The sequence below is a fragment of the Enhydra lutris genome, unplaced genomic scaffold (assembly GCF_002288905.1).
Source record: "Enhydra lutris kenyoni isolate GAN:26980312 unplaced genomic scaffold, ASM228890v2 scaffoldscaffold7, whole genome shotgun sequence".
Classification (NCBI taxonomy): Eukaryota; Metazoa; Chordata; class Mammalia; order Carnivora; family Mustelidae; genus Enhydra; species Enhydra lutris.
The window spans coordinates 31,136,460-31,163,591 of record NW_019154091.1 but is presented as its reverse complement, the minus strand read 5'-3'; the positions used below and the strand labels follow the sequence as shown (position 1 = coordinate 31,163,591).

Below are 27,132 nucleotides of genomic sequence, written 5' to 3'. Positions count from 1 at the left end.
AGTTTGATTTATAACATTTGCAGAAGTTCCTGTATGCTGTCAAATAAATACAACTAATTTGTAAAATAATTGCATTTTATATTCAGTTCACATTTAATTGTTAATGAGTTCTTTAGAATTGGTATGTGGGTGAATGAAAAATACATTAAAATCATTCAAGCATTTTTCCATTTATTTTTGTAGTATGCATACTTTAGAAAATGACTTATAAATGTTTCCATCATCACAGAAACAGCAGCTGCTATATTTTCATTTTTGCTTGTCACTAAATTAATAAGGCAGTAATAACTAAGAAGCATGGAATCAGAATGTCTCAATTTTAATCAGCACATAAATTGGGAGCATTTCTCCACCATAAAGGCAGCTACTGTTTCAGTTAATGCTTCTTGTGTTAGAATACGTAACAGTGAAGTAGATGCACGACTTGTGTATGTATAGTTAAGCCAGCGTTTTTCTGTGTATTATGGGGAATAGCAAAATCTACATCACAAATTTTGACACATTACAGCTGAAGGAAGAGGAACACCTTCCAAGACAAAACAGTCTTCATGGGGGAAAAATGACGCTTGTCCAGCAGTTTGCTTCTTGTGATTGAACTGAACCTGTAAGGATTCATGGATAAAATGAACAGGAATAGATCTGAATAAAGCAAATCTGCATAAATGGTAACCAGTAGCTCTACTTTTATTTTTTATGTTGCTTAACTGTTTTATTTGAAGGAAACCTGTGTGATTTAAAAAGTTATAGCTTTTGCAACTTTATTACTGGTTATATACATTTGGCCATTATAATGTGCAAGCAATTGGAAAAAAAACGTCAAGTAAATGCTTGTTTTTATAGTAGTTTGTTCTTGTTAAAAATGTTCATATGATAATGTCTGTAAACAGCACCACTTTGATTACAATAGATGTAGTGTTGTAATAAACTGTTTAATGGGGCTGATGTGTAAAGCTGTTCAAGTTATTTGATGTTTACACCTCAGGGAAAGTCTTGTGTTCAGCAATATCTAAAGATAATGTTACTATGACATTTATACTGTCCTTTAAAAAAGCATTGCAATAGCGTTTTTGGATATGCACCAATCTAATCTTGCGTTCAGTGAATTAAACATACTAATTAAGTGTCTCTTGCCCTTGATTTTGATATTAGAATAGGTGATTACATGGATATTTAATATTTCTATATTCTGCTTTTCTAGCTGTTTTTACCTAGTTAGCTTGTGATTTTGCTGAATGGTATGTAAACTTGTAAAATTTCACAGACATAGCAATCCAGTCGATGTGTTAGGGGTCAAAAAAAGTTTTGTGGTTTTAACATTTTAGTAAAAACCCATACGTTATTTGCTACAGTAATGCAGCTTAATTACAACACAGATGTACTGAAACGCTTAATTGTAAACTGCTAGCATTGAAGAAATATTTTGACAATTCTGATTGGATGCGGCAGTTATTTGCTGTTTTATATTAATAGTGCTTATGGTTTATTTTTGAAGCCATAGGCAGTGTAAATACAGCCGTGCAGCAGACAAATGGGAGTAAGGAGAACATTAGTTTTATTTTCTGGTTACTATAGATTTTGGAAGGGCGTGATGCTTACTAATACCGAGTTGTAATCTCCTGTATGTGTAATGGGTGATAATAGGTGTACCCTGTCACCAGTTCAAGGAATCTTACGTGTATTCATGCAACCTTCTGATTCATGCTAGAGTTACTTAATCAAAGATTTTTTTCAAATCTGCCTTGCATATAGACCCACATTAAAAGCACTTGGCTGGCATGTGTTCTTAATTACAAAATTAGCATAGGCAGGGTGACAACTTGATTAGATACTTTTATAGGAAGGTCATTCCGAATCACTATTTCAGAAATTTGAGTTGAAATCCTAGGCAAGTTTAATTTGTTTTTGATCTGATTATCTTTTGAGTGAACTGATAATACACATTGGTTTTTTAAAAATACAGCCAAATTTTAGGGCAATGCTTAAAAGTATTTAATTACCCTGAATATTATGTCATGTGCAACTTACAGAAGCCCTCCAGAGATTTGCAATGCAGTTCTTCCCTTCCGTTTTGTCCACTATCACACTAGTTCTTACAAAGTTAGCTATTTCAAGTTATTCCTATTATTGCTAGTTTTATTTTAAAACATTTTGTGATTAGAGTATTTGTGCATGGGATCACTGGCGTTTATCAGAACTGTTTGCTCTCAGAAAAATTTTTCAAGTGTTCTGTCTTGTTGAAAATGCAGTTGCCTTTTTAACATTATTTGAGAGTTGAATCAAAATCAGTTTTCTTGTTTTGTGTGTAGGTGTTTTGTCATTCCTTAGCTTTTTTATATTTTAATCACAATGCCCTAATGTGAAGAAGTATGGACATAAATATATTACAAGGGAAATTAGTTAATAGTAAGCTTAAAAGGTAAGTAAATGTCCATGAGAATAAGATACTTTCTGACATTTTAAAAATGGAATTCTAAAAATCTAACCGCTTGAACTTGAGATGAAACTGGAAATTTTGTACTAATTAAATCATTTATCTTTTCGTTTTTTTTTTTTTTTTTTTTTATCAGTGGAACCCTTTAATTGCTCATTCTATATATCACTCTTCTCCCTACTTGGCTGATTTCATTACATAACTTTTGTTGCAGACAATGTGAGTGTCCTAGAATTGTTTGCTGCTAGTCCGTTATTTTTAAGTGTTGTCAGAAGGAAATACCTTTTTGGTTTGTCCATTAATTTTTACAGTCATCTTCTACCTTATAACACACGAATATATAGCACTAAAGGTGAAAATTGCAAGCCTTGTTTTATTCTTCTTATCCCTCTGTCATTTTTGAGCTAATGTTATTTGAAAACTCTTTCTTTCTTTTTTTTAACATGTAAAAACAATCCAAAGAGATAAATCATTACATAGACACCAAAAAAAAAAAAAAAAAGAGAAAGAGAGTTTCAGAGACCTTTTCATTTCTTTTTACTAATAATTGTAGTGGACATGAAAACAAATTTGAGTTTAACTGTAAACCATAGGCATTTATTAGTGCTATACGGTCACATTCCTTTCAGCCAGTAGTTACGAATGAGTGATGCAGCACCTCTGTGGTATTGCTTCTGAGGCAACACTTTGAATGGATTTTGCTGCTTATAAAGGATATATGTTTTGGAAAGGATATTCCAATGTAAATTTGGAAGTGTTTATTTTGTCAGTTTTCATAGACAAGATTTGGAGTAAGTTGCAGTGGCTGTTGATCATAGTTTAGCCCATTTAATGGCCCCTTTACCTAGAATATTCTTAAGCAGTTAACTACAATTTGGAGTTCACAGATAACTTATGGATTGTAGCTTAAGGTATTATTTTCATTTAATTCTCCTGTGGAGAATACTGCTTTGTTTTTTACTAGTTTAAGGTCAGTTCTTAAAATAAACCGGGATTTTAATGAATGTTGTATAACATTTTATAGTGAAAGGGGAAAATTGTTGGAAGGGTAAATACTTTCTCTTTCCCTTATGTATTTAAATGTGCCAATAACCTAAATACATACTGTTTTATACAATGAAATGCTACTATGAGACTTTCTGTTGGAGTGCTCTCAACATTTTGGTTTTCATACCTGAATGATCATTGCATTTTCTGTATTTTATAAGATGGCTTCAATTTTGTGTTTTAAGCTTCAGCCTGTTATTTTAAGAGGAAGTTTATGTTCTGATTCTTTACTGAGAATACAGTATTGAGAGTCTTACTGTTTTACAGATAACTGCCTTTTAAATTTTATTCATTAAGTTCATTTGCATCCCATAGCCGTCTGTAAATGTTTCCAGCAGTTGTATGTACTTAAATGCACGCTTATCCATTGTACATATTAGATGTTTTTGTGCTAAAATATATTAAGTGGGATTTTTGTAGCAAAGCATTCTATTTTTCTGTTCTTACTCTGTGTGTGTGTTGTTTTTTTACATTAACCTTCAGTTTAAACACTGGAGTATTTATTTCATTTTTTTAGCAACTTGACTCTTAGAAGCCTTAGACTAATTTTTTAATAAATATTCAACCAAAAATTATAAATTTCCTAAGATGTGGCCTTACATATAGCATTCCTTGTGTTTGTAATGTGAGATTTTTGACTAGAGAAATCAAAAGATTGTGGATTAAAGTTTCCTTGTAAGTTGAAATAGAAAATGTGTTAAAATGTCTAGGCTTCTGGGAGGAAGTTCTTACACTCTTCTTTCTTGGCATTAGAAAGAAGCAATATGAATTTTTACAAATATTCAAGCAATTGTATCCAGTTTAGATTGATTTAGGTTTGTCTTAACCAATGTTTCTTTAAAATTTCAGGTTGTTGGCATTCACTCTGAGTATGCAGCTACTGTGGTATTTGTATGGGACATATAAACACTTGGTTAGGTATAGACAGATTTTAATGTTTTAAAGACTTCCTGCTATATTAACATATTGTAATAGGAGTCTTAAAATATTAGGTAGCATTTAATTGAAGTCACACAAATCCTGAAATGGTATCAGCGGATAGTAAATACTACAAAAAGTTTTTCATGTGCGAGCATCCTAAAATTCTGCCATGGGTGTAAATGTTTTGCATTAATTTCATAATTGGACAGACCCTGCATTAAGTAAAAACACTTCATTTTGAAGATGTTTTCTTTTTGTCACACTGTTACTTCATAACACTTCTCAGCATTCTGTAAGTTAAATTATTTTAAAAGACAATGGTGAATTCGTGTTTATTTTTTTACTTTGAAAATTGTAGTACTCAGGTGGTATTTAATGGGAAAGGATCCTTGGGGTAAATCATAATGTATTCTAAGGAATGCATCTATAACATTGATGACTTTAGCCTTAAAAAAAGGTCTATTCTTACTCTTCTTCCTCTTCATCCCATGGTATATTAGCAAAGTAGTTTACAGCCTTGTACAGCCTTACAAAGTTGTTTTACAATTTTTAATGGAAAGCCCTTAACAAAAAAATTGTATCATATTACCAGTATCCATGAATTAACTAAATCACGGTTTGTAAATAATTTGTCTAATACCAGAAGGCCAAAGAAAGTCTTAAAATTTTAGCTATTGACTCTGGTGACTTCACAATAAGATTTCTGTGCAAAAGGTAAGGTGATATCTGATCAAATAGACATCTTTTTGGTGTCTATGAGAACTAGACTTCCATATTAGCTTCTATTAAAAAGCTCATTCCATTTTATTAAAATGTTTGTAATTGCAATTTTGTGTTTAATGTTTACTTTGTCTTTTCTTTCTTCAGCATTTAGGTGACTGTTCAGCAGTTTGCTATATGGCCATTGTTGGCCCTAAACTGCATTAGTAACAAGCATGGTATTTATCTTGTATTGAAAATAAAACACAGTTTTGATAATACTTTACAGTTTGTCCTTTTTATTTGGTTCATAATTTAACCATTGTGTATGCTATGAATAATTCTTATCTATTGGTAACATGCAGTATAGCAGAAATTGGACTGTTGTCTGTATTTATTCTTTGAGCCAGCCTCCTAACCAGTGGTTATTTTCTTCTGTATTGAATGTTGATGGTCTTTAAAGCAGATGATACCTAGCTTAAAATTAGGCTTTAAAACATAAAAACAGCTCTAGGTTGTTTTATTCTCAAACCTTAGGTTCAGAAAACATTTGCTTAGTTTTAGAGGATTATTAATCTTAGTAGACTTGAATCAAGGAAAAATGTTTCTAGATGACAGCAAAAATATTTCACCTACTAGCTTAGAAACAACATAGAGTACTTTCAAAACAGTAACAGATTGGGATTTCAGTAAGGATTTATATGCCAGCTATTATAATCAGGCCCAGGATTTCTCACCTGTAGGCTTCAAAGTATGGTGAAGGTAACAAGTCTGTAAACAGTAATAACCATATGAGAAATAATAAGTTACTACTATTCCTAGGACCCTTTTCCATGCCCCACTAAAATTGTGGTTCAGGCTTTGTTGCCCTACTCTGTTACATGTTTACATTTTGAAGAAGATTGGATTCGTAGATCCACCTTTCACTGAGTTAATTGAGACTCCTGCAGAGAGTATTTGAACGATTACTAGGAACTTTTTTTTTTTAACCAGATGCCATACAAGACTCCATAGCAGTCAGTCAAGGCCTGATGTAGTAAAAGATAGATTTTTTTATGAAGGATTGATAGAATTTATCTGGTCTCCTAGTTTGATTACCTAATCATTACTGTGAAACAAGAAATGTTATTAGAAATGGTTTCCGATGCTTCTTGTTCCCATCTTGTCTCTCTTTTATATTTCACTAACAGAGCTGTTGGATTTTTATGTTATAACAGTTCCTGCCAGCCGCTGTTGTCCATGCCCGATAAGGGATAAATATACATGATCTTAACTTTAAAAAATATGTATTCGGCGTTATAGGAGAACTTTAGGAAATAAGAGTTTACTTCCTTAATGATAACACTGAGACTTGAAGAACAAATAAGACTTGGTGAAGAGGGAAAGGACGTACCTTCTAGTGAGAGACCATTGCATAAAAAGGCTTTTGTGTCAGGAGGGAGTGTATTAATAGGAATTGGAAGAATGCCAGTTTGACTGAAGTGGGTAGTGAGAAACATTGGCCTTTATGGGTTTTAAGAAAAGGCAAAAGCCAAGACTGGGGCTTGTAAATCACATAAAAGATTGTCCCAAGAATGAATGATGTGAAATCATCCAAGTGTGTGAAGGGTTGATTGTTAGCATTTCAAAAAACTTACTGGCTGTAAGTTTAAGTCAGGAAAAGAATAAGGTAAGCCAGTGAAACTATTACAGAAGTCTTTGACTATAGGGAGATAGGATAATAGAGATAAAGAATCTAAGTTGATTTAGTGAAAGACTTAGGAAGCTAAATTGCAAACATCTAGTAAGTTTGGGTATGAGGTGAGAAAGGATGGCTTTTAGAGCTTATGTAATAGTATACCATTCCCCAACTCGGGAAATTTTGGGGAAAAAAATGTGGAGATAGTGTGAATTTTGTGCCTTTGAGAGCCAAGAAATGACTAAGTACTGACTAGTTATATGGCTTTGGAGTTTTGAAGATGGGGGTTAAAATCATAACTTTGTAGTAACAGTTAAAATAGAAAAGAAACCATCAAAACATGGGGAGGCAGGGGAAGTGAGGAGTCTGGTACTACTTCCAGGCTTTTGGTTTGGGAATCTATGCTCATTTATCAGTATTATGAGAAGAAATAGCTTTGGAGACTTTTTGTTTAGTTTTGCTTTAAAGTATGCTCTCTGCCCAACATGGGGCTTGCACTCATGACCTCGTCATCAGGAGTGTGTTCTTTATCTAATGAGCCAGCCCAGTGCCCAGAGAGGAAGTAGCTTGGGGTTAGAAGAGAAACACTCCTTCCTCAGGAGGGAAAATGTAGATAGATAAAAATATATGGAGGTTTGTGAGCTGAAGGTAGGTGGTAGTCTTAAGATGTTCATCTAGTGACTTTAAAACAGTTGAGGGCATTGTGGTTTGTGGTTTAAGTTTGGGAGAATGAACTGAAGTTGATTGGTTTGTTGGGACTTGGTTAGTCTAGCTGTAAGAGACTCCGTTTTTGTGGTGGCAGTCCACTTCACACATTCAGTCACCCGGAAGGTAGGTAGATCAAGCTCCCGGTTGGGGACGGCATTAATAATTGTCATCACTTTTGTGTTTAAGGTTGTCAACCCACCTGCAGAAAAGTCACCCACGCCCTCTTGATGGCTGGTAGTTTTGATGGTGGGGAAGGGATGACGACAGCATTTTTTAAAATTGCTGTTGTACCTATTCTCTCAGTTTCTTAAATCACCCAAAAGACAGTATTCTCCTTTATCAAGTGATCCAGCAGGCTCTGAAGAGTTAGAGGACTCCTAGCAGAATGGTGAGTCAAAGTTAGAATGTGTTCGTGATTCCAGGTCTGCTTTTTTCAGTTACTTGCTGAATGTCATCAAACTAAGCACCCCCCCCCAGTCCCACACTGTAAGTGCTAACTTAAGCTTTATTGATAGCTGAATTGTAAGAATTTATTAATCTATTACTTTAAAATGTTACACTTCCACAAATAAAGAGCTGCCCACTCTGCACAAGATACTGTGCTGGATGCTTCTGTGTTAGATAGGCCTTAGTAACTTAGTGGTATATATTTCTTTAAAACTTGACTGCTTGTGTGGGTTCTATCTCTGTCATAATTACTATAGCTATCCTATTAGATATAAGAGAGATGCATATATTTGTGGAAATGTTAACATTCTGGACAATTTGGACATTAAGAAGTTGGGCTTCACCCTGGTACAGTATAGAAACTTCAATGCAAACCACTGTGTACCACTTTAGTTTTTTTCATCTCCCAAACTGCCTAAATCATTTTACATTATTTCCTCTTTAGATTTCCCCAGCTAGGGGGTGGGTTGGATGGGGAATCACCTTAAATGAAAACACAAAATGCAAAAAATTTACCAAAGCATCTAACTTATCCCAAGAAGATGCACAGTATATTAGAAGGTGATTTGCAGAATGTGAAGACGAGAGGTAATCATTACTCAGTGAATTTGAGTAACAGTGATGGCTGGCTTTTCAGTTAATAGTATATCCTTGGTAAACACCTGTCCAAGTTATTTCTATGCAACTCGGAAATTATTCCAGAATTGCTAGCAGCCATTCTACCCCAAATGTATAAATTTATGGGGCTCCTGGGTAGCTCAGTCGGTTAAGCACCTGACTTAAGGCTTGGGTCATGATCTCAGGGTCCTGGGTCAGCTTCCCTCCCTCTCTCTGCCTCTCCCCCCACTTGTGCATGTGTGCTTTCCCTTTCAAATTAAATATTAAAAACCACAAACAGTAATCATCATAAAAGTAAAAAATGGGTAATTCGACCCATAATAAAACTTAAAATGCTAAAAAATGTGTAAATTTAAGCTCTTTAATATTTCACATTACTTGTGAACATGCTGTGTATATCTGTGTGTGCTGGGAGACTGCCTGTCTAAAGGTTATTGCAATCTGTTCTGTGTTGTCCCTGATTTTCTAAATGATAGTATATAAATGGACACGAAACAGAGGATAGAAATAAATGGCACAACTTCTCTCATTTTGAGGACACCCAGGCAGTAATCTGTCTAAAGTTATCTTCTATCAGTTGTTACCCCTGTTCATGTAAATACTGAGAATGGAACATGCCCCCATATCAGTTAACGTAAGTAGGCAGATAAAGTAGAGAGTTAAAAATGAAGATTTTAAATTTTACTTTTCCCTACATCCTTCTTAGTCTCCTTTGCTGTTTTTCTTCCCTAGATCTTTAATTTTGGGGTACTCTGAGGAGGCTTAGCCTCCCTGCATGTCTTGGTGCTCTTTTCCTGTCTCTTAGCTTTAGGTGTTAATATGCTCAGTTTCTAAGTTTATATTTCCAATTCAGACCTTTTCCCCAGATTGTCTACTAGACACCTTAAGTATCTAATAGGCACATCAAGCAGCATGCCGAGCTCTTCATCCTCTCACACTCCCCCACCATCTGCTAAGCCCCCAGTCTTTCTCAGTAGGCAATACCCAGTACCATCATTTCAATTGCTTAGATGCAAACTTTGAAATTACTCTTGGTTTCAACACCTCACATCCAATACATCAGGAAATCTTTTGTTGTTGTTGTTGTTAATCATCAGAAAATACCTAGAATCTGGCCACTTGCTATTTCCATGACGTTCATCATTTGCCTGTTAAATTACTGCAATAGGAGCGCCTGGGTGGCTCAGGCCATGATCTCTGGGTTCTGGGACAGTGTTGGGCTCTCTGATCAGCAGGGAGCCTACTTCTCCCATCCCTCTGGCCCTCCCCCCTGCTCTCAAAAAACAAAAACAAACACCTTTTTAAGAAAACAGATTACTGTAATGATTCCTATAGTTCTCCCCATTTTCTGCTCTTGCCTTCCTACAGTCTTCCCAACACAACTGTCAGGGGTTTTTTGTTTTGTGTTTTGTGTTTTTGTTTTTATCCTATCTCTTCAAAATCCTGCAGTGGCTACACATTTCTATCAGGAAAGCTCCAGTCTTAAAAAGATTTCTCCATAATTTGGCACCTAAGTGTCACCTCTCTGACCACATCTCCCAATACCACTCTTCCCTCTCCCTGCTGAATACTTTCTAGTCACTCTGGCCTTTTGTTTTTGTTTTTGTTTTTTCAAACAGGCCAGACATGCTTCTGCCTCTCACCCTTGCAGGGGCCATTTCCTCTGCCTAGAATGCTTTGGATATCTACATGACAATGACATCTTAATGAGGTTTATTTTCACCTTTCTGTTGAAGGGCGGAGTCTGCTAACTCCCTTACTCTGCTTTATTTTCCCAAGTGCTTATTAACACAATGTATAATATGCTTCCCAACACAATGTATGGTATGTTTGTTGTCTGTTAGAATATACAGGCCCATGACTTGTTTCTTTTTTTTGTTTTTTTAAAGATTTTACTTATTATTTATTTGACAGATCACAAGTAGGCAGAGAGAGAGGAAGGGAAGCAGGCTCCCCGCTGAGCAGAGAGCTTGATGCGGGGCTGGATCCCAGGACCCTGAGATCATGACCTGAGCCGAAGGCAGAGGCTTTAACCCACTGAACCACCCAGCGCCCCGACTTGCTTATTTTCTAAGTCCTAAGTTCCTGCATCAGCATGTGCCACATACATGTTCATTAAATGAATCAGTGAATGTCTTCTAAATTCATATCGCTACCACATCATCTTGTTAGCTTAAGCTTATGGTATACAGGTATTCCTGAAAACAGGCACTGTTTACAAAAGTTTGCATTTATGTCACTTCTATGAAATTTTACGAGTTAGTGCCTTGTTTTTGCTAACCAAGAGAAATCTGAAGAGGATTTTTGGCTTTTATGGGAAAAGGCAAAAAGTAAAAGTCATGTCAAGCACTTTGTTGACCACCAGCTGTTACAGAGGCTGTGTGGACCCTGAGCAGTGAATGGCACTACCAGGCTCCTTCCCTGGAAACCACTCAGCGTCAAACCACCATGGCTTTGCACTGTGAGCATCTGAGCTTTATCTTGATTTATTTCGTACACCCCTTAGCAAAACGTGTCCTAACGTATTAGAAAAGCCTGAGTTTGGGGCACCTGGGTGGCTCAGTGGGTTAAAGCCTCTGCCTTCAGCTCAGGTCGTGATCCCAGGGTCCTGGGATCAAGCCCCGCGTCGGGCTCTCTGCTCAGCAGGGAGCCTGCTTCCTCCTCCTCTCTCTCTCTCTCTCTCTCTCTCTCTCTCTCTCTGCTTGCCTCTCTACCTACTTGTGATCTCTGTCAAATAAATAAATAAATAATCTTTAAAAAAAAAGAAAAGAAAAGCCTGAGGTTATTTTGGGGGTCTACTTTTGGTTGGCAGGGAAACCTGTAATAATAGTTTTAAGAGCTAATTCACGAGCATCTTTTAAGTGGTAAAACATGTTTAAAATGTCATTTTAACCATTTTTAAACGTATGTTTCAGTGGCAGTAAATACATTCACAATGTGCAACCATCACCATCTCTTTCCAGAACTGTTGGATCATCCCAAGCAAACATTGTACCCATTAAACAATAACTCCCCATTCCTACTTCACCCCCAGTCCTTGACAACCTCTGCCATACTTCCTGTCTTATCAATTTGCCTATTCTAGGTACCTCATATAAGTGGAGTCATACACTATGTGGTCTTGTGTGACTGGTATATTTCACTTAGCATAATATTTTCAAGGTTCATCCAGGGTGTAACATGTATCAGAATTTGATTTTAAGGGGTGACTGATCCATTGTATGTATATACCACCTTTCACCCATTCATGTGTTGGTGGGCATTAGGGTTTTTCCATCTTTTGGCTGTGGTGAATAATACTGCTGTGAACATTGGTGTATAAGTATGAGTCCTGCTTGCAATTCTTTGGGGTATATACCTAGCAGTGAAATTGCTGAATCAGATGTGGTGATTCTGTTGAACCCCAAGACTTTCCCGTAGCAGGTGCATCATTTTATATGCCCACTAGCAATGCATAAGAATTTGTTTCTCCACACCCTGACCAACACTTACTTTTCATTTTTCTGGTGGTCGCCGTCTTAACGGGTAAGGAGTGGTGTCACTGTCAACTGTGATTTTCAGAGTGAGTCATCTTTATTGAGTCTCCGGAATACTAAGCTTAGTTTTCATTGAACCAGTTCTATTTACACTCACTTCACTGATTTATGTAATAGCCATGAAATCACAGGAAAACAGTACTAATGACATAGTTTAAGAGCAAACACAGCTGAATAGTAAGAGCAGAAGTTCTTGGGCAACTGGCTAGCTCAGTAGGAAGAACGTGTGACTCTTAATCTTGGGATCTCAAGCCTGAGCCCTGTGTTTTACAGAGAAAATGTACAGGTAGGTTATATGGGGGCCACTTGAGTGCTAACACCGTATCAACATTTTCTTATTTAATGGTCTAAAAACTAATGAAAACGTGGTCTATAGCCTACCAATGTGAGCATCACATGAGTGGAGAACTTGTTAACGAGTGCTGAATCAGAGCCTCCATCCCAGACTTAGGGAAAGGGAATCAGAATTTGCTTTGGGACAAGATGCCCAAGTGACTTATATACAGTAATGATCAACATATTGGGGTTTTAAACTTTTAGTGGCTACCTGATATTTCAACTTACAGTTTTAATCAGTTCTTGTCATTGGGTATTCAGGTTATTTCACTTGATTTTTGACTAGTATGAAGGACAGACACCGCAGTGAATATCCTTGTAAATAAATCTAAATATATATCTCTGTTTTCCAAAAAGTAGTTTCTTAGAATGCTTGATTAAATGAATATGAACATTTGAGGTTTTTTTGACACATGATGTTGCCCTCTCATTTACCTTCACCCCAGCTGTATGTGAAAAATCATATTTTCCCACATACTTTGTAATAATGGTTTAAAAAATATATATTCATTTTGGAGGTGAAAACTCATTTTTAAATATCTTGTGATTTTTATAATGACTTAAATAGCATAAATGTTTCAATATTTTAAAATATTTTAAACTGAAAAATATTTTAAAAGGTTAGTATGCTGCCATCTAGTGATAGCTTTATGTAAGAAAAGGGTAAGTCATGATTGAGTAATTGACTTCAGTGTATTCATCAGCCCCAAACTAATACGACTAGTAAAGAGCAGACACAAGAACTGAAAGATCCAAGCCAAGTTCCAATATCAAGAAAGATCTGAAAGATTCTTTTCTAATCCTGTATCTCTGGTAAGTCACAGCAGTATGGTCAAACCAGAATGAGGTAATAAAAATAATACCCTGATTTTTCTGATGGAGTTCAGTTATAAAACCAGTTAATAAACTAATAAAATCTTTTTCATGTCCATCCCTACACTGAAAATACTTCTGAATTTGCTCAGTGCACACAGTTAAGTCATTGGAAGGGAAGGTATTTTGTACCTGCAAATTTTGTGCTTCTACAGAGACTGTTACTTTAATTAAAGAATATATTTAATGTTTTTTGAAGAGGTGTATACAGTATCCTAATGTCATTCTAAACAATTCTCATGGTAGGTTTAACAGTAGACTTACCTTTATTTAGTTACATAATACCGTTTTGTTTTGTTTTTTAAACCCAGTCCTTTGGACTTGAAGGTTCTTTTTTTTTTCCTTCAAAGATTTTATTTATTTATTTATTTGACAGAGATCACAAGTAGGCAGAGAATCAGAGAGAGAGGGAGAAGCAGGCTCCCCGCTAGGCAGAGAGCCTGACGCGGGGCTCCATCCCAGAACCCTGAGATCACGATCTGAGCCGAAGGTAGAGGCCCTAACCTGCTGAGCCACCCAGGCGCCCCAATACTGTTTTTGTTTTTAACCCTAGGTGAAAGCCTATCTTTTTTAGAATTTGAGTGCCTGTTCTCTGCTAAGTATGGGATTCAGGAATGAATTATAAGCCAAGGAATATTCCTTCTGTTTTTGTGAGCCAGGAAATAGAATAATTTCTATTCAATGAATACTCAAAATTATTGCAATGTGCAAAATACCTTGAACATAAAAAAAGCAATGTGCTGTCTGGAAGAAGAGTTGATGAGACTAATACATGCTGGCCACTTCCCATGTGTTATTTCATGTAAGTGTCAAAACAGTATTATTGGGGTTCCTCATTTTATAGACAAGGAAACAAATTTAGAAAGATTCAGTAGCAAAGCAGTGATCTCCTCTACCATGGAGTCAGAGGAGCCACTCTAGAGAATGTAATAGTGGGTCTCGTTAGTGGTCATTATTTCCAGGTGATAGGAGATGATATGAAAGGTTGAAGTTAAATTATTAGAATTAATAGGTTAGCAAGTTCTGTGAACACAAAATACAGAAATCAGATATAAAGTAGCTAGTATTAAATTTCATCAAAGATGTAGAAGCCCTCTTTTGGAGAGTTTTAAACCTTTACTGGAAGACATTAATATAGATCCAAATTAATGGACATAGCATGTTCATGAATAAAAAGTATTATAAATTTGACAGTTCCCCCAAACTGATCTAGCATTAGTACAAATTCAATTAAAATTCCAAGAGGTTTCTTTCTTTTTGTTATTGAACTTGATAACCTGTTTCTCAGCCTTATGTGGAAATTAAAGGCAGATGATGAACAACAATGAGATGTGGGAAGACGCCCGTCAGTCAAAACTTCTAATAAGAGAGTGCAGTGTACTAAGTCATAGTGCAATAATAGATAAACAGACTATGGAACAATATACAGAGGCCAAAACCACATGCATGAAAGCTAGATTTATGCTAGAATGGAAATTACTATGGACTATTCTGAGAAAAACTAGGATTTTTGCCTAATGCTATATGTAAGTACCAGTTCTAGGTGGATTAAATGTGGACTGAATCTGAGAGGCAAAGTTAGAAAATACAAGAAAATCTAGAAAGTAATTTTATGACTGTAGATTAGAATTTCTTAATGCAAGGTACAAATCAAAAGGCAATATTGATAAATGTGAATACATTAAGAACTTCTGGTCATTAGAAGATACCACAGAATGCAAAGAGAAGCCGCAGTCTGGAAGGACTAGTATCAAGAATATAAAAACCTAGATCTGTAAGAATGACAAAACCCAACAGAAAAATGGGCAACAGACATGAAGTGACATTTCACAGAACATTCCATAAGTATGTGAAATTATTTCTAACTTCATTAGTTATCTAAGAAAAGCATATTAAATTCACAGGTGTCATTTCAATTGAAATATCTGCAAGATAGGCCAAACATGTTTAATTGGTTCTAAGTATTAGCTAGGATGTGATCCAATGAAAAATACTGCTGGAAGGGGTGTTAATTGGTATATCCACTTTGGAAGACAGTTTAGCACTACTTTTTAAATGTGCATATATACATTAGGAAAACTTGAATCTCTGCACTAGAGGCATATAAACAAAAATGTTTATAGCAACATTTTTAATAGCAAAAAATGGAACAGCTCAGATGTCCACTGACAATAGATAAATAGGACATTTGTACAATAAAGTACTAAGGCAGTGGGGCCGCAGCAGTGTCCACATTAACCAACCTATGGGAAGAGCCCAGATTTCCACTGACAGATGAATGGATAAAGAAGATGTGTATATATATACAGTGAAATACTGTGCAGCCATCAAAATCTTGCCATTTGCAAAGACATGGATGGAACTAGATGGTATTATGTTAAGCAAAATAGGTCAGTCAGAGAAACAAATATCATACGTTCTCACAGATATGTGGAATTTAAGACACAAAGCAGAGGATCATAGGGGAAGAGAGGAAAAAATGAAACAAGACAAAACCAGAGAGGGAGATAAACCATAAGAGACTTTTAATCTTAGGAAATAAACTGAGGGTTGCTGGAAGGGAGGGGAGTAGGAGGATGGTGGACATTGGGGAGGATATGTATTGTAATGAGCACTAGGTATTATATAGGACTGATGAATCACAGACCTGTACACCTGAAACAAATATGTTATACTTAACTGAATTTCAGTTTTAAAAAATGGAAAAAAAAAAAAAAAAAAAGTAAGGCCAGGTGAGATCACCAAGAGGGTGATGATAAAGAGAAAAGGTCAGCAAACTGAAATGAACTCTAGGGTGCTTCTATGGCTAGAAATAGGGAAAATGGAATGATGCAGCAAAGAATACTGAGATGGGGCAGACTGTGAGGTGAGAGAGCCAAAAAAAAAAAAAAAACAAAAACCAGAAAGAAAGGGTCCCCTGAGTGGCTCAGTCGTTAAGCGTCTGCCTTGGGCTCAGGTCATGATCCCAGAGTCCTGGTAAGAGGGGAAAGAAAGAAGGGAGGAACAGAAAAAGGAACAAACAGGAGGGTGTCTCAAGCCAAGTTTCACAAAAGAGAGTGTGAAGTGTGTCACATGCTACTGAAGGGTTCAGTAGGATGAAGACTAAATCGACCATTTGATTTGACAATCCAGAATTCATTGGTGTTTTAGAGTAGTGTGATTTAGAGGAGTGGTGAGCATAAAAAGATGAGTGGAATGAACTTGGAAGAGAGTGGGAGACAAGAAAGGAGATAGTCTATTTTTTAAAAATTTTTTATTGTTTTTCTTTAGAGGAGATGGTCTTGAAAAGAATACTGTGAAGAGCAAATAAATGGGGAAGTAGTTGGATAGGGATGTTACTAATTGATAGATGTTTGGAGTGTTGCACAAACCCAAGTGTCATGATGATTTAGAGTGACCAAGCCCTCTGCACTTGTTTGAAAAGCCCCTTACCCTGTTGCCTTATATAAACTTGAAGCCCCCAAGAAGTACACAGTTTTGCAAGATAGATATTTTTTAATGAGCTGTTACTGGTCAGGGAATAGCAGAAGAATCTAAAGTTCTAGAGTTGTGACCTCTATGAGGCTTCCATCGTCCTAACAATGGAGCATCCCATTTCTCTCACACAGTAAACTTGTGTCTCATATGGGACTTAGAAGGCATAATGACTTTTACCAGAACTTACTGTACATCTACCTATAAAGAGCCTTTGTTCCCAATAATGTAAGCCCTTGGCAAGGACACAAGCTCACAGTCACTCAAAAGTCTTCCATATTGCAGTCACACTTATACTGTGGAGAAGTTTATTTGCTTCCATGTATGAAAATACTCCTTGTATATATTTATTCAGGATCCTTTGTAGGTTGGTATGCGGAATGGGAGCGCATTCCTTTTGGGGTAATCACGTAGGGAATTCTAGTGACAGAGTTCTTTTGTAAGTGTGGAGAATGGTGGGCAGTGAAATTTATGACAGCTTAGATCCAAAGTTCCTTCCACCTTCTAGACACCTACCAGAGCAACAAGCGGGCAGGAGGGACAGCCTGCATAGTATTTTCCTAGCGCTGCTTTCATGGAGTACCATCACTAAAACAAATTTATTGACTCACAGTTCTGGGGACTAGAAGTTCAGAATCAAGGTGTTAGTAGGGCCATGCTCCCTCTGAAAACTGCAGGGCAGTACTTTTCTCTTCCTAGCTTCTGGTGGTTTGCTAGCAATCTTTGGCACTCCTTTGCTTGCATTTGCATAACTCTAGTCCCTGCTTTCATTATGACATTCTGCCTTAGTGTCTCTGACTTTTCATGACTGTAAGGACACTGGTCATATTGGATTAGGGGCCCACCCTACTCTAGTGTGACTCAGTCTTAACTGATTCTATCTGCAATATTTCTATTTCTAGACCCTATTTCTAAGGTCACATTCTAACCTACCTGGAGTTAGGACCTCAACATATCTTTTGGGTGGGGTAGTTTGCAGAAGGGGACAGACGATTTGACCTGTAAATCTGGAATATAGACCAAAATCCACAAATGGCAAAAAGATGTAAGTGGTATTGAAAACAAGTGCGAATGGAGACTATTGGAGTAATGGGGGAGAAGGGATAGATAACAGCTTTTAGAAAGAGCCAGCAAACATATATGGTGTGAAGTATTTGGCACTGCACTGATACAAACATACTAAAGAGAAAAATGCGAGTAGAGCAGTAAAACTTGGCATCAGACCAAAAAAAAAAAAAAAAAGTAACAGAAAAAGTTTTGTGCAGAAGATGAAAATTATAACCAAATTCCAGCACCACCCATAGATCTAGACAAACAGAGTCCCTGTTCTGGGTCCCACACTTGAGAGGGACCCACATATCACAGGCACACAAATATATTAAAGAACACACAAGGCAGCACTGTCACTTTGACTCCAATGCTTAGTGCCAACACAGTGCAATTAGTAACTACACTTCTGCTCTTGTGAATAACCACATTTAGACCCTAGGGAAACACTTCTCCATATCCTCTGCCTAGTATCTTCAAAAGACAACCGTGTCCAAATATGCAGGTTTGTGGGTTGTGTTGCTACAGACATTGCTTCACGGAGCAAGGAGGATTTGAGTGTCTGAAGTTTGGGGACACAGAAAAGACTAACTGTCAAGTTCTTCCTTAGCACAAGTGTAAAAGATTCCTGCATAACAAAGCAGTTTCCCACTAAGGGCCAAGCATTGATTTTCTTCTCTTTATGTTCAAATTTGTACTCTACAAATTTGGTATACTTTGAATAAGCTTATGTTTAGGGTGGGCTGGGTGATGGACATTGGGGAGGGTATGTGCTATGGGGAGTGCTTTGAATTGTGTAAGACTGATGAATCACAGGCTGGTACCCCTGAAACAAATAATACATGTATGTTAATTAAAAAAAAGATTTTGTTTAAATTCATAGTCTTGAAGACTGTTACTGACAGTGAAATGTAAATTATGTGGAAATAGGATAACATGATTAATGATTGTGCTGAAATAAAGGCAAAAAAAATAAAATTGATGGGATAAGTAATGTAACTTATGAAATAATGTGCTTATTTTATGCTGTATGCAAGCATTGCTGGTCCCTCAAGAGAACACTAGACAGGTACAGTAATAGTTAAATATAGTTATCTGGTATTTACTGAATTTCAATTATATAAAAACCATAGCTTTACACATCTTTAATTGTTTTGAAAGTATATTTGTTTGAGATAGAAGGGTTGAATATATTTTATTTCATCGTTTTAAGGTTTAATAACTCTTAAATTTAGACATATAGTTAGGGGCTCCTGTTTATATTCTTGCCCCAGACCCTGCAAATGAAAGGAGTCAACCAGTCAAACATTTACTATGAATTAAAAGCTGCAGTCAATGAAGCAGTTACTACTGTGGTAGAAGAAAACAGTGTCAAATACAAAAATACAGATGGCCAGATAATAGAAGATGAAATATGAAATGACAGAATGAAAAAAGAAAAAAAACCCGTCATAGAAATGAAAATAAAATGAAAAGAAGCACAATAAGTGTTTTTTTAAAGGTTTAAAAAATAATTGCTTTATTAAAATTACAGAAATAGGAAGGCAGGCAAAAAAAAAAAAAAGCCTAACATAATTGAAGTTCTAAATAGATAATCAACATAATTTTCTGAACTGAAGACGCCAATCTCTACATTGAAAAGGCACACTGTGTACTAGGTTAGTACAAAGAGATTTCTGTTTCCACTGATGGCAGACTGAATGGCTTGGGCCTACTTTCTCACCTAAAACAACTGGGAAAGCTGGAGAAATTATAAATCTGTTTGAATGCATCAAAAGCAAGCATGCATGAAGAATTGCAGGGTTAAAATCAAGGAAAGAAGTTATGAGTCTGCCATGTGAGATTCTGAAAAACATTCTAAAATTTCAATTCTGGAAGTAGAGCCCAAGAGGACTAGAAGCTAAACACAATTTTTAGCATGCATGGGGCTAAAGGAACACAAATTAGAATTGAGGGCTGCAAGGAAAAACTATACACATCAGGTTTTTATTTGGGATCCCAGAAAGCTTATCCGGCTTCAGAATTGTCTTAATCCCTATTTGAATGAAAGGTGCTGCAAGTAAGTCTGCCTCCTGCCAGGAACAGAAGTGAGTTACCTGGAGGAAGATTGACATCATCCAGAGTTTCAAAGTCTGCACTCGAGTGCAGTTCTGTCCCTCAATCAAAAATAACCTGATTTACCTACTGGAAGGCAAAATATGAACAAAAGAGAAATGACAGATAGTGGAAACAGACCTATAAGGGATCAAATGGTCTAAGCCAGGGACCAGCAATATATGGCCCATTGGTCAAATCCTGCCCCCTTCCTGTTTTGGTAGATAGATGTATTGGAACAGACCTACATGCATTCATTTATGTAAGTTTGTGGCTGCTTTTGTACTCTAACAGCATAAAGAGAACTACTCGATGGCTCACAAAGCCTAAAGTATTTACCAGGAATATTTACAGAAGTTTGCTAGCTGCCAGTTTAAGCTACCTTGATAAGATACCAGAACAACAAGAAATTTTAAAAGGAGTAGAAGATGGGGCGCCTGGGTGGCTCAGAGGGTTAAGCCTTTGCCTTCAGCTCAGGTCATGGTCTCAGGGTCCTGGGGTCGAGCCCCATGTTGGGTTCTCTGCTCAGCAGGGAGCCTGCTTCCCCATTTCTATCTGCCTACCTCTCTGCCTACTTGTGATCTCTCTGTCAAATAAATAAAAAATCTTTAAAAAAAAAAAGGAATAGAAGGCAATTGTAGAGATAAATGCAGAACTTAGTAAATACTAAACAGAGAATCAACACAGTCAACAATTGGTACTTTGAAAAGGTAATTAAAAAGGTTAGCCCTTAATGAGACTGATAGAGTTTAAGAAAGAGAAGGTAAAACTAACCAGCGTCAGGAATGAAAATGGGAAAATTAGTACAAGTTCCGCCAGGCAAAAACCAATTTACCAAAACTGAATTGAGAAAAGTGAGTAGTCCTTTGTCTATTAAAGAAATTGAGGGGCACCTGTGTGGCTCAGTCGATTAAGTGTTCGACTTGTGATTTCGGCTTGGGTCATGATCTCGGGGTTGTGAGATCGAGCCCCACAATGGGCTCTGTGTTCAGCGCAGAGTCTGTTTGTTCCTCTCCCTCTGCTCCTCCCCCTCCTCGCACACTCTATCTCTTTCTCCCTCGCAAATAAATACAATCTTTTAAGAAAAAAAGAAATTGAATTTCATAATTCCCACAAAGAAACCACCAGATGAATTCTTCCAAACATTTAAGGAAGAAATAACACCAATGACATAAAACCTTCCAGAGAATAGAAAAAGGCATCCTGGTCTCACCTGAGCAGGATGAAAAGGGGCTCCCCAGTAGCTGGTCTAGTATGTGCTGCAGAGCCAAGCAGGGTGATGAGGCTGCCCACATGGGGGCAGCCTTACATAGGCTGTTGGAGCCCAAGTGCCATTAGCAGTGCGTCCATATGGAAGGGAAGCCTGGATGGGGTGTGTGTGTGGTGCGGGGAGATAGGGAGGCGAGGTTAGAGTCCAAAGTGCCCACACTGTGGAATAGCCTTTTGGAGTATAACAGCCCAAAGTAAAAGAGGAAAATGTTCATGATGGGCTAAACCTTAGCATGGAGAGCCAGATCCTGAGGAAGGTAAAGAATGCCTGTTACGGGTTGCCACAGCCTGTACGATTAGGAGGGCATCCATGTATGGAAGTAACCCAATGTGGGGAGTCAGAGGCTAAGCAGATATGAGGAGGGCATCCATGCAGGAGTGTGGACTGGTGTAGAGTGGCAGAAGCCAACCAGGGAGATGAGATATTTGTGTGCATAAGAGTTGGTAACAATAGAGATGGGAGATTAGTTATATGTAAGGGAACTGAGTAGACAGGAAAAGGGAGATAGAAGACAGGTTTCTCATTGTCTGAGAAGGGAGTTAAAAATACAGAAAGGATGAAATACTGAATGGACCCTGTGTTTGTTTGTTTGTTTTTTATTGGAGTTTTATGTAATATATTTCCTATATCTATCCACTCAGAGGGCCTGGGAACAGTGACACTTTAATACCAATGAGGATATCTAGTATCTGGATCTTGACTTCTAAATGTCATCCACTAAAAGGAATTAGGGCTGCTTAGAGAAATGACTAGTTTTGAGGCTGTTACAGGCAAAGTGAATCAAAACAGAGTAGGGGTGCCTGGGTGGCTCAGTTGTTCAAGTGGTCAACTTTTGTTTTCAGTTCAGGTCATGATCTCAGGATCATGAGCTTGAGCCCTACTTAGTGTTCTGAGCTGAGTGTGAAACCTGCTTAAGATTCTCTCTCTCTCCCTCTGCTCCTCCCCATCCCTGCTTGCATGCACACGCACTCCCTCTCTCAATAATAATAATAATAATAATAATAATTGTAATAACATCTTATGTCAAAAAGCAAGGAAGTTCTCAGAAAATGGAAACATATCAAAATGACCCAGAATCCAGTAAGAATAGGTGCTCCCTTGGCCAAATTGAGAATAATTTGGCAACAACAACAAAAAAGTGATAGTACAGACACATAGACCAATGAAACAGATAGAGAGTTCAGAAATAAACCCTCACATATATGGTCAAATGATTTTTGTCAGGGTGCCTAGACCACAATGGGGAAAGGACAGTTTATTCAACAAATGGTACTGGGAAAACTGAATATCCACATGCAAAAGAATGAAGTTGGACCCTTATCTTACACCATATACAAAATTTAACTCAAAATGGATTAAAGGCCTAAAGTTAAGACCTAAAACTATAAAATTCCTAGTTAAAAACATAGGAGAAAAATTTGATGGCACTGGATTTGGCAATGATTTCTTGGATATGATACCAAAAGCCCCGGCAAGAAAAGCAAAAATATGTTAATGGGACAACATCGAACCTAAAAACTTCAGCACATTAAAGAAAACAATAGAGTAAAAGGACACCATATAGAATGGGAGACAGTTGCGAATCAGATATGTGATAAAAGGTCAATATCCAGAATAAATAATTCTCAAATATCTCTCAAAAGAACAATTAACCCAGTTAGAGCATGGGCAAGGGACCTGAATAGACATTTCTCCAAAGCAGATATGCAAATGGCCAATAAGTATATTAAAAGATGCTCTATATCACCAATCATTAGAGAAGTGCAAGTCAAAATAACTATGGGATATCGCTTCATACACATTAGGATGGCCACTATCAAGAAAAACAAAATACAAATGTTGGTGAAGATGTAGAGAATTTGGAACCCTTGTGCACTGCTGGTGGGAGTATAAAATGGTGCAGCCATTATGGATATCAGCATGGAAATTCCTCAAAAAACTGAAGATAGACATACCATATGATCTGGCAATTCCACTTCTGAATATATATCCAAAATAGTCAAAAGAAGGATTTTGAAGAAATATTTGCACACCCATGTTTATTGCAGCAGTATCCACAATATCAAAGAGGTGGAAGCAGCCCAAACATCCATCAACAAATGAATAAAGCATGGTATAGGTACACAGTGGAATATTAATTCAGATTTTAAAAAGAAGGAAATCCTGTCACATGCTACAACGTGGATGAACCGGGAGGACATTATACTGTGTGAAATAAGTCAGTCGCCAAAGGACAGATATTGTATGAGTCCACTTACATGAGACATCTAGAGTAATCCCCAGTCACAATCATGATTCCAAATTTCCAGTTACAGTTGTGGAAACAGTAGAATTGTGGTTGCCAGTCTTGGAAGAGAGAGAAATGGAGAGTTGTTTACTGTGTGTATAGACTTTCAGTTTTTCAGTTTTGCAAGATGAGAAAATTCTAGAGGGGCACGTGATTGGCTTAGTCTGTAGAGCATGTGAGCCTTGATCTCAGGGTTGTGAGTTCAAGCCCCACATTGGGTATTGAGCCTACTTTAAAAAAAGAAAGAAAGAAAGAATTCTAGAGATCTGTTATACAAAATGTAAATATAGTTAACTCTACTGAGCTGTACACTTAAATTTTATACTATGTATTTTACTATAATTTTTTAAATTGCAAAAAAAGTGATAAAAGATTTTAACACATTGTAAACATAAGAGTGAGCCTATACAGATATAAACAAATAAATTGAAGGGTGAATTGATAAAGAATGGGGTATTTGCATAATTCCAAATATCTCCCCACAAATTACTTACTAATTATAAAGGAGAAAACATTATTTTCATAGTGACGATGCCTTGTGGACATGACCATAATCAAATGATCAAGTGGATATTATTAGTAATGGGACAAATGGATACCATGTGCCACCCAATGGGATGCATTGAGAAGAACACAGTCTCGTATCTGTAATATTCCTGCCAAAGATACATAATCTCAATCTTGTCATGAGGAAAAACCGGACAAGCCAAAATTGAGAGACATTTCTACAAAATAAGTTACCATGATTTCAAAAATTGTCAAGACCACAGACATGAAAAAAGGACTAAGGAACTGTTCTAACCTAAAAGGACTAGAAAGATGGGACAATAAAAGTCAATGTGCGATTGTAAACTGAATTATTTTGCTCTACAAGATATTATGGGGGGGGATAATTAGTGAAACTTGAATGAGGGCTGAGGATCAGATTAACATATTAGTGTTAATTTTCTAATTTTAGTTGTGGTAATGTAGGAGAATGTCCTTGTTGGAAAGAATACACCTAAAGTGATGGACATCTCAGAAATTTATTCTCAAATGATTCAGGGAAAGTTTATAATATTCTTTCAACTTTCCTATAATCTTGTAATTATTTAAAAGGAATTTAATGGTGTATTAGAGCTTTATCAGCTATTAGGGAAAAAACATGCTACAGCTTCACGATTCGGTTTCTTTTCAAATCTTTGAAAAATATATTTTGGAGGCCTTAAAATGTTTTTGAGCCCATGTTGCAAAGTTTGAACAGCTTCATCATGGGCAGATCATCTAGTTGGCCCAGGTATCTTCAAAATACTTCATCTGTGAGATGACTCTGAAAAGAATACAAACAATAGTTGGGAAATGTTGTATCCAAGTCAGTAAATCCCAGTAGCAAAGAAGCCATATTTTCTCCAATGAGATTTTTTTGTTTGTTTGTTTTACATTTTTTTTAATTAATTTATTTATTTTTTAAACATATAATATCTTTTTATCCCCAGGGGTACAGGTCTGTGAATCGCCAGGTTTACACACTCTCCAATGAGATTTTAAAAAATAGCTTGACAGAGCACATATTGTGTGCTTACTTGTGTTTTTAAAGAATGCTTTGTTCACACCTGTCATTACAGTTGCGTCCTTATATAACTGATCATAAATGTCTTTCAACAGTAGGTTCCCATCATCCAGAACTTGCTTCACTTTGTTGAATAAAGCCACAGCTAGATAGTTAAAAATTATGCCTAGGGTTTAATTATATTACTATAATAGTCAGCAGTTGACCAGAGTTGTCATATCTGAAAATCTCCAATAATTCCCTATTAATTTCTGCTAATTTGTTACATTAGCAGAATTTAATTAAGTGTAATTGTTACACCTAATTTTATACATACTTTCTCATTTTTAAATTAACTTTTAAGTAAGTTTTGCTAAATTTGTTTTTCTCATTTTAATATTTTTTCAAAGGCTCATGGATTAAAAGCAGCATTATTTTGATGACCTTCATGAAATTTAAGAATGCTGGTGTTCAGGGCGCCTGGGTGGCTCAGCTCAGGTCATGATCTCAGGGTCCTGGCATCAAGCCCCGCATCAGGTTCTCTGCTGAGCGGGAAGCCTGCTTCTCTCTCTCTCTCTCTCTCTGTCTACTTGTGATCTCTCTCTCTGTCAAATAAACAAATAAAATCTAAAAAACAAAACAAAACAAAAAAAAGAGTGCTAGTGTTCAATATGAACTCTGAAGGGGAATTCTCTATTTTGTTTTTAAAATCTTAAGAACCACAACTATTAGCACTTCAGAATAATGCTTAACGTTCTTTCTTGTCTGTGTTATAACACTCTGGGCTAGTGCATTTTTATTTGATTTATGTGTAAACCAAAGAAAGATAAGGAGACATGAAATCAAGTGCAATATGGTGTCCCAGGTTGGATCCTGAAACAGAAAAAGGACGTAAAAGGAAAAGCTAGAGAGATCTAAGTACAGTGTAAATTTAGTTAATAATATGTAATAATGTTAGTGGGTTTTTAAAAAATTTTTTAAAGATTTTTGTTTATTTATTTGACAGAGAGAGACAGCAAGAGAAGGAACACAAGCAGGGGAAGTAGGAGAGGGAGAAGCAGGCTCCCTGCTGAGAAGGGAGCCCAATGGGGAACTCCATTCCAGGACCCTGGGATCATGACCTAAGCCGAAGGCAGACGCTTAATGCCTGCGCAGCCCAGGTGCCCTATACTAATGTTAGTGTTAACATCTTACATAACTCCAGTTGGTTTGTCAAAACTAAGATATTAACATTAGGGCAACTTGGTGATGGACTTCTCTGTTCTATCTTTGCAGCTTTTCTGTAAATATAAAAAATGTTTTTTTATATATATATATATATTTTAAGGGCACCAAGGCAATGTAGAGGAAGGATAGCTTTTTAACAAATGGTGTGTTGGGACAATTAGACATCCATGTGCAAAAAAATTACCTTGAACCTATATATCACACCACATACAAAAAATAATTCAAAATGGATCACACACCTCAATGAAAAACCTAAAACCACAGAAGTTTTAGAAAAAAATATAGGCGACAGCCCTTGAGACCCGGATGTTAGGCAAAGACGACTTAGCGCACAATCAAGAAAAGAACAAATAGATAAGTTGAACTTGAACATAGTTTATATATTATGATGCTTTTTAAAAGACACTGCTAAGATAATGAGAAGACTGGGAGAAAATCTTTGCAAAGCATATGCATGCTGAAGGGACACAAGGACTGTTTGGAGGTGAAGAATATGTTCACTCTCAACTCTGGGTTGTATAGATGTACATCATGGGTGTATGGATATGTACAAACTTAACCAAATCGTATACTTTTAAAAAAATTTTTTTAAAGATTTTATTTATTTGAGAGAGAGAGTGAGCACAGGCAGGGGGAGGGGGAGGGGCAGAGGGAGAGGGAGAAGCAGACTCACCACTGAGCAAGGAGCCTGATAGGGAACATGATCCCAGGACCCTGGGATCATGACCCAAGCCGAATGCAGACATCCAACCGACTGAGCCACTCAGGACCTCAAAGAGAGTGTTTTCAACAAATGGTACTGGAGTAATGGGATATATCTATGGACAAAATTGAACCTCTACTCTCATACCATACATAAATACTGACTCAAAGTACATTCTAAACCTAGATATAAAAACCAAAACTATAAA

The 27,132-nt window shown here is 36.7% G+C and overlaps 1 protein-coding gene across 4 annotated transcripts in view; it reads left to right on the top strand.

The window, feature by feature from the left end:
- LOC111141974 (cleavage and polyadenylation specific factor 6) overlaps positions 1-5,379 on the top strand; it is a 35,076-nt gene extending 29,697 nt beyond the window's left edge. For all 4 annotated transcript variants that reach the window (XM_022494864.1, XM_022494865.1, XM_022494866.1 and 1 more), the window contains one exon: positions 509-5,379. The gene's annotated coding sequence lies outside the window, so the exon portion shown is untranslated. The remainder of the gene's footprint in view (positions 1-508) is intronic.
- Positions 5,380-27,132: the final 21,753 nt, after the last annotated feature.